The following is an 8,407-nucleotide window of genomic DNA, read 5'->3' as shown; positions in this document are numbered from 1 at the left end:
GGGGGGGGGGGGGGGGGGGGGGGGGGGGGGGGGGGGGGGGCCTGCAGCTGCTCCGAGGTCATTTTCTCCTCCCTACCCTTGGCCCACCTCCAGTCCAGGTGGGACCTACAGTAGTCTCCTCCCAGCCCAGGGGGAGGGGAGCCCCCTCCCCCAAGGAGAGAAAAAAGGCCTGGCCTGGATTCAAAGGCCCATCTGGAGCAGAGCCGACCTCCCAGTGATGCCCTCACTCACCCAAAGAAACCACACAGTGCTCCCTATCCTGTCTGGGGCCTACCAGGCTTTCATTCTGCTGCTGCTGCCCACCCCTAGCACCCAGGCCTCAGCGGGCACAGAGGACTCGGCTAAGTCAACGCTGGGGGATGAGGTCCTCCCAACACACTCTCTGGGGTGTCCTGGCCAGAGGGGTACTACAGGCGCAGAAGTAGCAAGACACCCTAGAGGACAGACACAGACAGGCAGACAGACAAGGAAAGACCAGGCGGGAGCGGCAGGGAGGGGGCTCAGGGTCCTGTGAGGGGGCCGGCAAGACACACCCACCAGTGAACATCAACAAGACACGGATGTCCCCGCTCCTGTCCCATCCCATCTATCCTCTGGCCACTAGCCTTGGTGACTTCACTCCAGGGAGACTGGGGGGCCTGCAGGGAAGCCAGAGACCAAAAGTCGGGTCCTACTCCATCCCAGAGGGAAGAGGAATGGGGCAATGTTTGGGCAGGGAGCTGGCGGTAGATTTAAATCAGAATCAGATTAGAGTCCGGCCTCAGACGGCTGGAGGGCCACTGAAGACTTGGGTTTGGCCTCTTGATCCCTCCACCTTGCCCTCCAGACCCTTCTAAGGCAAGCGAAGGGCGGGGCGGTTAGATCCAAATAGATGGGGCGGGAGGAGAACGGGGTCCTAGCTGTGGGGCCCGGGGAACACCCTTCCAAGAGACCTGAACCTTTCAAACGGGGGCCCTAGGGAAAGCTTCTGTTGAAGAAACCGACCCCCCAAATCTATCAGTCCCCTCAACACTACCAGTGCAAGCCGACGCCTCCCCCACGGCCTCCCCTGCCCCGCGGCTCGGGCCCCACCCTCCTTCCCGCCCTCCCAGCCTCCTGCCTCCTTGTTTACTTCCTGAATCTTGCCCCACCTGGCTGGCCCCGAGGGCGGGTGGCAGGGCCCAGCACTAAGGGCCCGTAGAAAACAAGGCCACCTCCGTCGCTAAGCCGGGGAGGGGGAGGGGCCGACAGGGCCGAGGCCTCGGCGGGGGACCAGCGGGTGGCGGGAAGACCCCCGTCCGGCCCAGCACTCCACGCCCCGCCCCCCATCGGGATTTATTGTGGGGGTGGGGGTGGAAGGCTCAACCTTCGGGGAGGATCTGAGGGTGCAGGGCCCAGGTGAGGAGGCGGGAAACCCCTAGGTGACCCGGAGTTGGGGGGAGGGCCCAGGACCCTGAGGCCCCGCCCACTCCCTCACTCTGGAAAAAACGCCCAATGGGAAAAGGGGGGGTAAGCTTTCTTAAAGTTTAATTTGGGAAGAACGCTAGACTGTGTCTGTGGAGTTAATCATTACAGGCTGCTTGCCTTCTTGGAGGGCTCCCCCAGCAGGATCGGGGGGAGAGGGGAGAGCTGAGTCTAGGACAGGGCGAGCAAGAGGGGCCATTCTTGAGGGGCAGTAGGGTTGGGAGGCCTTCCAAGGGCGGACAGGTGCATTCTCCATCCCCGCCGTGTCAGGGAGATCCAGACTCGGGTCTTTCTCCAAACACTGCCCCCAAACACGCACACACACTTTTCCTAGTCCCCGCTGCGCCGCAGACCCCCAGCTTCCAGCCCTCCAGCCTTCGAGCCTTCATTCCGACGCCAGGAAGGACCGCCGGGCCTGCCCCGCCCCCACCTTCCCTTCCTAGGGCAGAACCCTGTGCTCTGAGCAGGCAAACAATCCGGAGACCGAGCTCTAACAATTTAGGGGATCCCTCTCCTCTGCTGCCCTCCAAATTGGAGAGTGCCCCCCGCCCCCGCGCGGAGACGTCAGTCTTTGGTAGAGCCTTGGGAAAACCTCAAACGGGTAACCTCGGGCTGAGCCAGGAATGACTCGAGGCAGCCCTCGGTGTTCGGCCCCCCCTCCTAGGTCTCTTTCTGGGAAGATGGGGAGGGGCTAGTTTCAGCGGGAAAGCCGCGTCTCGGGGAGGAGAGGATCGGAGATCTTCCTTCCCCATCCCCATCAGGTGCTTTGTCCGGGGGCCGGGGGAGGCGGGCTAGAGGGAGGAAAGGAAGGAATAAGGAGACAGGAAATGAGAATAGGGAAAGATTGAGGGCAGATGGCGAGGAAGGGGCGGGATATGGGAGATTGGAGAAAAAGAGAAAGCGAGGCGGCCAGAGCAACACAGCAGGAGGCTGAATCTTTCCATACTGACCTGGGACCTGCCGCTGCTCCCCACCCTCAAGATGAAGTGCCCGTTGGGTCCTTACCTGGACCCTGGGCGTAGGAACACCTGGCTGGGGCCACCGGTTTAGGGAGGGAGACGCCAGGTCCTTAACTACCTGTCCCCCTCCTGCCCCCGCCCTTGGCCCGACATCACTGAGGGGGGAAAGAGGAGGGGGAAAGCCAGGCGCCACCTGGGCAACCTGCCAGCTCCTGGCCCTGACACGGGCACAGGCCGGGGCCCTGGTGTGGCTGGCTGGGGGTTGTCGGCTGGGACCGATTTTGGTCACCTTACCTGGAGGAGCCCCAGCAGAAGCAGCAGGACACCGGGTCCGAAGTCCAGTTCTGTCTTGGGACCCCAGATACCTGGACTTGATTTCAAATCCACTCCTTCTTCTCTACAGGTGGTAGGAGGGTGCCCCTACTTTGGACGTAGACGTGAGGGTTGTGGGGAGGGAGAGCCCTGTGTGTCCAGGCTCCTGGCCCAAGGAAACTAAAATTATCTCGGGCAGGTGGGGGCGGGGCCTGGGGTAGAAGTATGGGAGGAGGAACCATAGGAGGAGGGGCGGGGACTCCCTGATACTACGCCGGCTGGGATTGTTTTTGCCCTTCTTAGCCCGGCAGCAGGTGCCAGGGGAGAGGCGGGGAAGGCAGGCGAGCCCTCAAGAGCAAAGATCTAGAGGCCTCGTGCGGGTGGTGGGGGGGGGGACGACGGACTGGGGGCTGGAAGGTAGGGGGAAAGGGCGCCCACCCTTCCCCATGCTCCTCACCAAATCGGGTCTGCTCATTGGCCAAGCTGGGGGCCTGTGTGGGCCTCTGGGTCCCCCCTGATGGGGCAAAGAGCACTCAGAGAAAGAGGGAAACCGGCCAGAAGGGTGTCCAGCAACAGGGGCTGCCCCTTGACCTTCAGCCACAGTCTGGCCACCCAGCCTGCACCCTGGCCCTCAGAGGCACCCAGGAGGGGATGTTCTCCCTTCTTTGCAAAGTCCAAGGTCTCAGCTTCTTCTGAAGTACAAGGGGTTAGGCAGGGTCTCATGGTGGGAGGAGTGATCTAGGGGAAGCTCTGGCCAGGTGCCAGGGGACTCCCCTTCGAGAGATCACTTTAGCTCTCTCCTCCAGCATTAGGCAAACACAGGGGTCAGGGAGAGGGCCTGGAAGGCCACAGATCAAAGGCAGTGGCCACCTCCCAACCTCAAGTGGGTGACAGTTGGGTAAACAAACAGTCCTTAGGGTGATAAGAGGTCTGCCCTGGGGGACCATCAAGGAGTGGCTCGGGCCTCAACTTTCTCCAAACGGGGTTTTCCTCGAAAAACCAGTAGGAGTGGACTAAGCAAAGAAGTGGGGGAGGGAGCAAGGTCACCTGGGCCATGGCGCAGCATCTTGTGCAAAGCACTCGACGATTCCTTCATTCAATAGTATCTGTTAAGTACCTACTACATGCAAACCCCATGCTTGGTACTGGGGGAAAAGTGGGGGGCAGCAGAAACAGACCCTGCCCTTCTCGTCATGCAGCCCAGTTGGGGAGACTGATGTTCACCAAAGAATCCCACAAGGGGAACCTGGGTGATTCAGTCAGTTAAGTGACCGACTCTTGATTTCGGCTCAGGTCATGATCTCAGAGTCGTGAGATCAAGCCCCGTGTTGGGCTCCACGCTGGGTGTGGAGTCTGTTTAAGAGTCTCTCGTTCTCTCTCTCTTTCTGTGCCTCCCCCTCTCTAAAAAAAAAAAAAAAAATCACCCAAAAATAAGAAATGACAGGTGACCAGTATGCTGGGAGAATGAATCACCCAGAGAGTTGGGGAAGCCTTCTCTGTGGAAGTGACGAGCGAGCAGAGGGGACCTGGAGCAGGGAGAAGGGTGAGATTGGTGGGTGGGAATGGGGGGGTACTGTTCACGATGAGGAAAGATGCCAAAGCCCTTAGCAGCAGGGGACGCGGCATGCGGAGGCAGAGTGGGGTTGAGGAGAAGGAAGGAGAGGAGGCCCCATGGGTAAGCTCGAGCAGGTGTGGAGAAAGGCAAGTGCTTTGGATTCAGCTGTGTTTCTCAAAGTGTGGCCTGTGACCACCTGCCTCCACGGCTCCTTAGGCTTGTATAAAAACAGATCCTGGGCCCCTCCCCACCTACTGAATCTCAGTCTCCGGGGCCAAGACCCAGGAATGTGTGGTATTGACAAGCCCTCAGGTGGTTAAACCAGGTTTAAGAGCCATCCATCCTGTCTGTCCAGACGGGCAGGAACTATGGGCCGAGGCCAGACCCTGCAGTGTCTCTCCGGGCTTAAGGAGAGGCGCAGAGAGGCAGGCAGATTTATATTTTGAAAAGATCACGCTGGATGTTGAAGGATGGGGTTAGAAAGGGAAGCCAGATTCAGAAGGCTGAGTGCTATAGGATTCCATTTATATGGCTTTCGGAAGCGGGTGGGACTGTAAGGACAGAAGACAGATCTGGGATCAGGGAGGAGAGAGACGGGTTGACAGCAAAGGGCACAGGGACTTGTGAGGAGGTAATGGAGCTGTTCTGTATCTTGGTCATGGTGGTAGACAGACAACTGTGTGTTAGGACTCACAGAAAGTTACACTTAAGAGGGCGAATTTTACTGTGTATAAGTTATATCTGAACTTTTAAAAAGATTTTATTTATTTCTTTGAGAGAGAGAGAGAGCATGAGAAAGACAGAGATCATGAGCCGGTGGGGGGAGGGCTAGAGGGAGAAGCAGATGAGCTGCTGAGCAAGGAGTCCGATGCGGGACTCGATCCCGGGACCCTATGATCACGACCTGAGCCAAAGGCAGATGCTTAACCGACTGAGCCACCCAGGCGCCAATATCTGAACTTTTAAATAAAAAAAGAAACAACAAAAAAGAATAGGTTTATAGATCAATGGGATAAAATCAAAAGTCAAATATAAGCCCTTACATTTCTGGTCAATTGCTTTTTGACAAAGGTACCAAGACAATTCAGTGAGGGAAAGATTAGTCTTTTCAATAAATGGTTCTGGGACAATCAACTATCCACATGCCAGAAGATGAATTTAGATCCTTACCTCACAATCTACAAAGATTAACTCAAGATAGATCATAGACTTAAATGTAAGAGCTAAAATAAAACCTCTGAAGAAACCATGGGAAAAAATCTTTGTGACCTTGAGTTAGGCAGAGATCTAAGATACAACAGCAAAAGCACAAGTGACAAAAGAAAAAAACCAGCAAATTAGATGTCATCAAAATTAAATTAAAATTTAAATTAAAAATTTTGCACTTTAAAAGACATCATTAAGAAAATTTTAAATAGAGCGCCTGAGTGGCTCAGTCGTTGGGCGTCTGCCTTCAGCTCAGGTCACAATCCCAGGGTCCTGGGATCGAGCCCCGCATCGGACTCCCTGCTCCGTGGGAAGCCTGCTTCTCCCTCTCCCACTCCCCCTGCTTGTGTTCTCTCTCTCTCGCTGTCTCTCTCTCTCTGTCAAATAAATAAATAAATAAAATCTTTAAAAAAAAAAAGAAAATTAAAAAAAAATTTCTTAAAGTTGGAGAGAAAATATTTGCAAATCATATATCTGCTCAGGGACTTTGTATCCAGAATATATAAAGAACTCTTGGGCACCTGGTGGCTCAGCTAGTTGGATGTCTGCCTTAGGCTCGGGTCATGATCTCAGGGTACTGGGATGGAGCCCCACGTTGGGCTTCCCTGCTCAGCAGAGGATCTGCTCCTCCCTCTCCCTCTGACCCTCCCCCCTGCTCATGCTCTTTCTCAAGCATGAGCACTCTCTCTCTCAAATGAATAAATAAAAATTTTTAAAAAAAGAGCTCTTACAAATCGATAATAAACAAACCAATTAAAAATGGGCAAAAGAGGGGCACCTGGGTGGCTCAGTCAGTTGAGCATCTGACTCTTGGTTTCAGCTCAGGTCATGATCTCGGGATCCTGAGATGGAGTCCCAGGTGGGCTTTGTGCTCAGTGGGGAGTCGGCTTGAGATTCTCTCCCTCTCCTTTGACCCTTCCCCTGTTCACATTCTTTCACATGTGCTTGCACACTCTCTTTCAAATAAATAAATAAATCTTTTTTTTTAAATGGGCAAGGATGCCTGGGTGGCTCAGTTGGTTAAGCGTCTGTGTTCAGCTCAGGTCATGATCTCAGGCTCCTGGGATCAAGTCCTGCGTCTGGCTCTCCACTCAGCAGGGAGTCTGATTCTCCATCTGCCCCTCCCCCCTGCTCGTGATCTCTCCCTCTCTCCTACACACTCTCTCTCTTAAATAAATAAAAATCTTTTTAAAAAATGGGCAAAAGATTTGAATAGACGTTTTTCTAAATAAGAGAGATGGATGGCTAATAAGCATATGAAAAGGTGCTCAACATCATTAGTCATTAGAGAAATGCAAATTAAAACCGCAATGATATACCACCTCACACCCACCAGGATAGCTATAATCAGAGACAGACAATAAGTGTTGACAAGGATATGGGTAAACAAATCCTCATATATTGCTGGTGGGAATGTAAAATGGTATGGGCATTTGGGAATAAGTTGGGCCGTTTCTCAAAAAGTTAAACATAAACTTCTCATGCAACCTAGCAGTTCTAGAGAAATGACAATACATGTCCATACAAAGACACTTACATGAACATTCATAGCAGCATTATTCAACATAGCTAAAAACTGGAAACACAAATGACCATCAACTGGTATTGAATAGATCAGCAGAAGGTGGTAGATCTGTGCAACGGGATACTGCTCAGTAACCAAAGGGAGCCAACAACCCGTCCATGCTACAGCAGAGGGAGAAGAGTCTTTTTTTTTTTTTAATTTTATTTATTTGCGAGAGAGAGAATGAGAGACAGAGAGCATGAGAGGGAGGAGGGTCAGAGGGAGAAGCAGACTCCCCGCTGAGTAGGGAGCCCGATGTGGGACTCGATCCCGGGACTCCAGGATCATGACCTGAGCCGAAGGCAGTCACCTAACCAACTGAGCCACCCAGGCGCCCCGAGTCTTTTTTTTTTTTTTAAGATTTTATTTATTTATTTGAGAGAGAGCACATGAGAGGGGGGAGGGTCGGAGGGAGAAGCAGACTCCCCGCCGAGCAGGGAGACCGATGCGGGACTCGATCCGGGGACTCCAGGATCATGACCTGAGCTGAAGGCAGTCGCTTAACCAACTGAGCCACCCAGGCGCCCCCAGAGGGAGAAGAGTCTTAAGCAGACTCCTCACAGAGCACATGCTCTGCCACAGGGCTCGATCTCACGACACTGAGATCACAACCTGAGCCGAAAGCAAGAGTCGGTCGCTGAACTGACTGCGCCACCCAGGAGCCCCCAAAATGCATGATTTGAAGGGATGGTAATAACGTAGGTAACCTGTTAAGATATTATGGTGGGACTCCAGGGAGGAAAAAGGCAGCAAGACAGCCTCCATTTTCAGAGTTGCAAAAGAGAATAATGCCAGCCCAGGCTAGGATGAGATCGGGGAGGTGCAGGGAAGGTGCAGGAACAGTGCAGGCGAGATGGGAGTGCAGAGCCTGAGGAGAGGGAGCCCCAAAGCCTTAGCTTCCCGAATGCAGGGGAGAAGCAGTCACTGCCCCTGATTGTGCCTACAGCTTTGGAGCTTAAGAGTCTGAAGTACTTGAGTGTGGAACTCGGGTGGTTTAAGACGCCCTCAGCATGTTAACAAGAAATGGCAACTATTCCATAGCATCAGCCAACCCCAGGCCCTGGATCTGCTTGCCCCATCACTTTCGCTTCCTTTTGTAAACTGAAAAGCACTTTGCAGTCTAAGATATTTCATGAGAGTATATGAAGCCGTGACGTCCAGCCGTGACGAGGTGCGGGGGAAGTCCGGCGCTCTGAGAACCCGGGCCAGGTAAGGTGGTCTGGGCCGGTCCAGCCCAGAGCCCTCAAACTGGGGATAGGGTCAAAACGCAACAGCAATCGCGGCCTGCAGGGGGCGCCCGGACGTAACGCGCGGCCCGCCCCGCCCAGAGGCCCCGCCCCGTCACGTGCTCGCAGCGCCGCGTCACAC

At 54.3% G+C, this 8,407-nt stretch overlaps 1 protein-coding gene across 1 annotated transcript in view; it reads right to left on the bottom strand.

The window, feature by feature from the left end:
* GRB7 (growth factor receptor bound protein 7) overlaps positions 1 to 2,875 on the bottom strand; it is an 8,639-nt gene extending 5,764 nt beyond the window's left edge. Inside the window, exon 1 of the mRNA XM_021704054.1 lies at positions 2,697 to 2,875. The gene's annotated coding sequence lies outside the window, so the exon portion shown is untranslated. The remainder of the gene's footprint in view (positions 1 to 2,696) is intronic.
* Positions 2,876 to 8,407: the final 5,532 nt, after the last annotated feature.

This window comes from Neomonachus schauinslandi, chromosome 15, assembly GCF_002201575.2.
Source record: "Neomonachus schauinslandi chromosome 15, ASM220157v2, whole genome shotgun sequence".
In the NCBI taxonomy this organism is placed as follows: Eukaryota; Metazoa; Chordata; class Mammalia; order Carnivora; family Phocidae; genus Neomonachus; species Neomonachus schauinslandi.
Note: the sequence above shows the minus strand (reverse complement) of the source record. Positions and strands in the feature narration are given on the sequence as shown.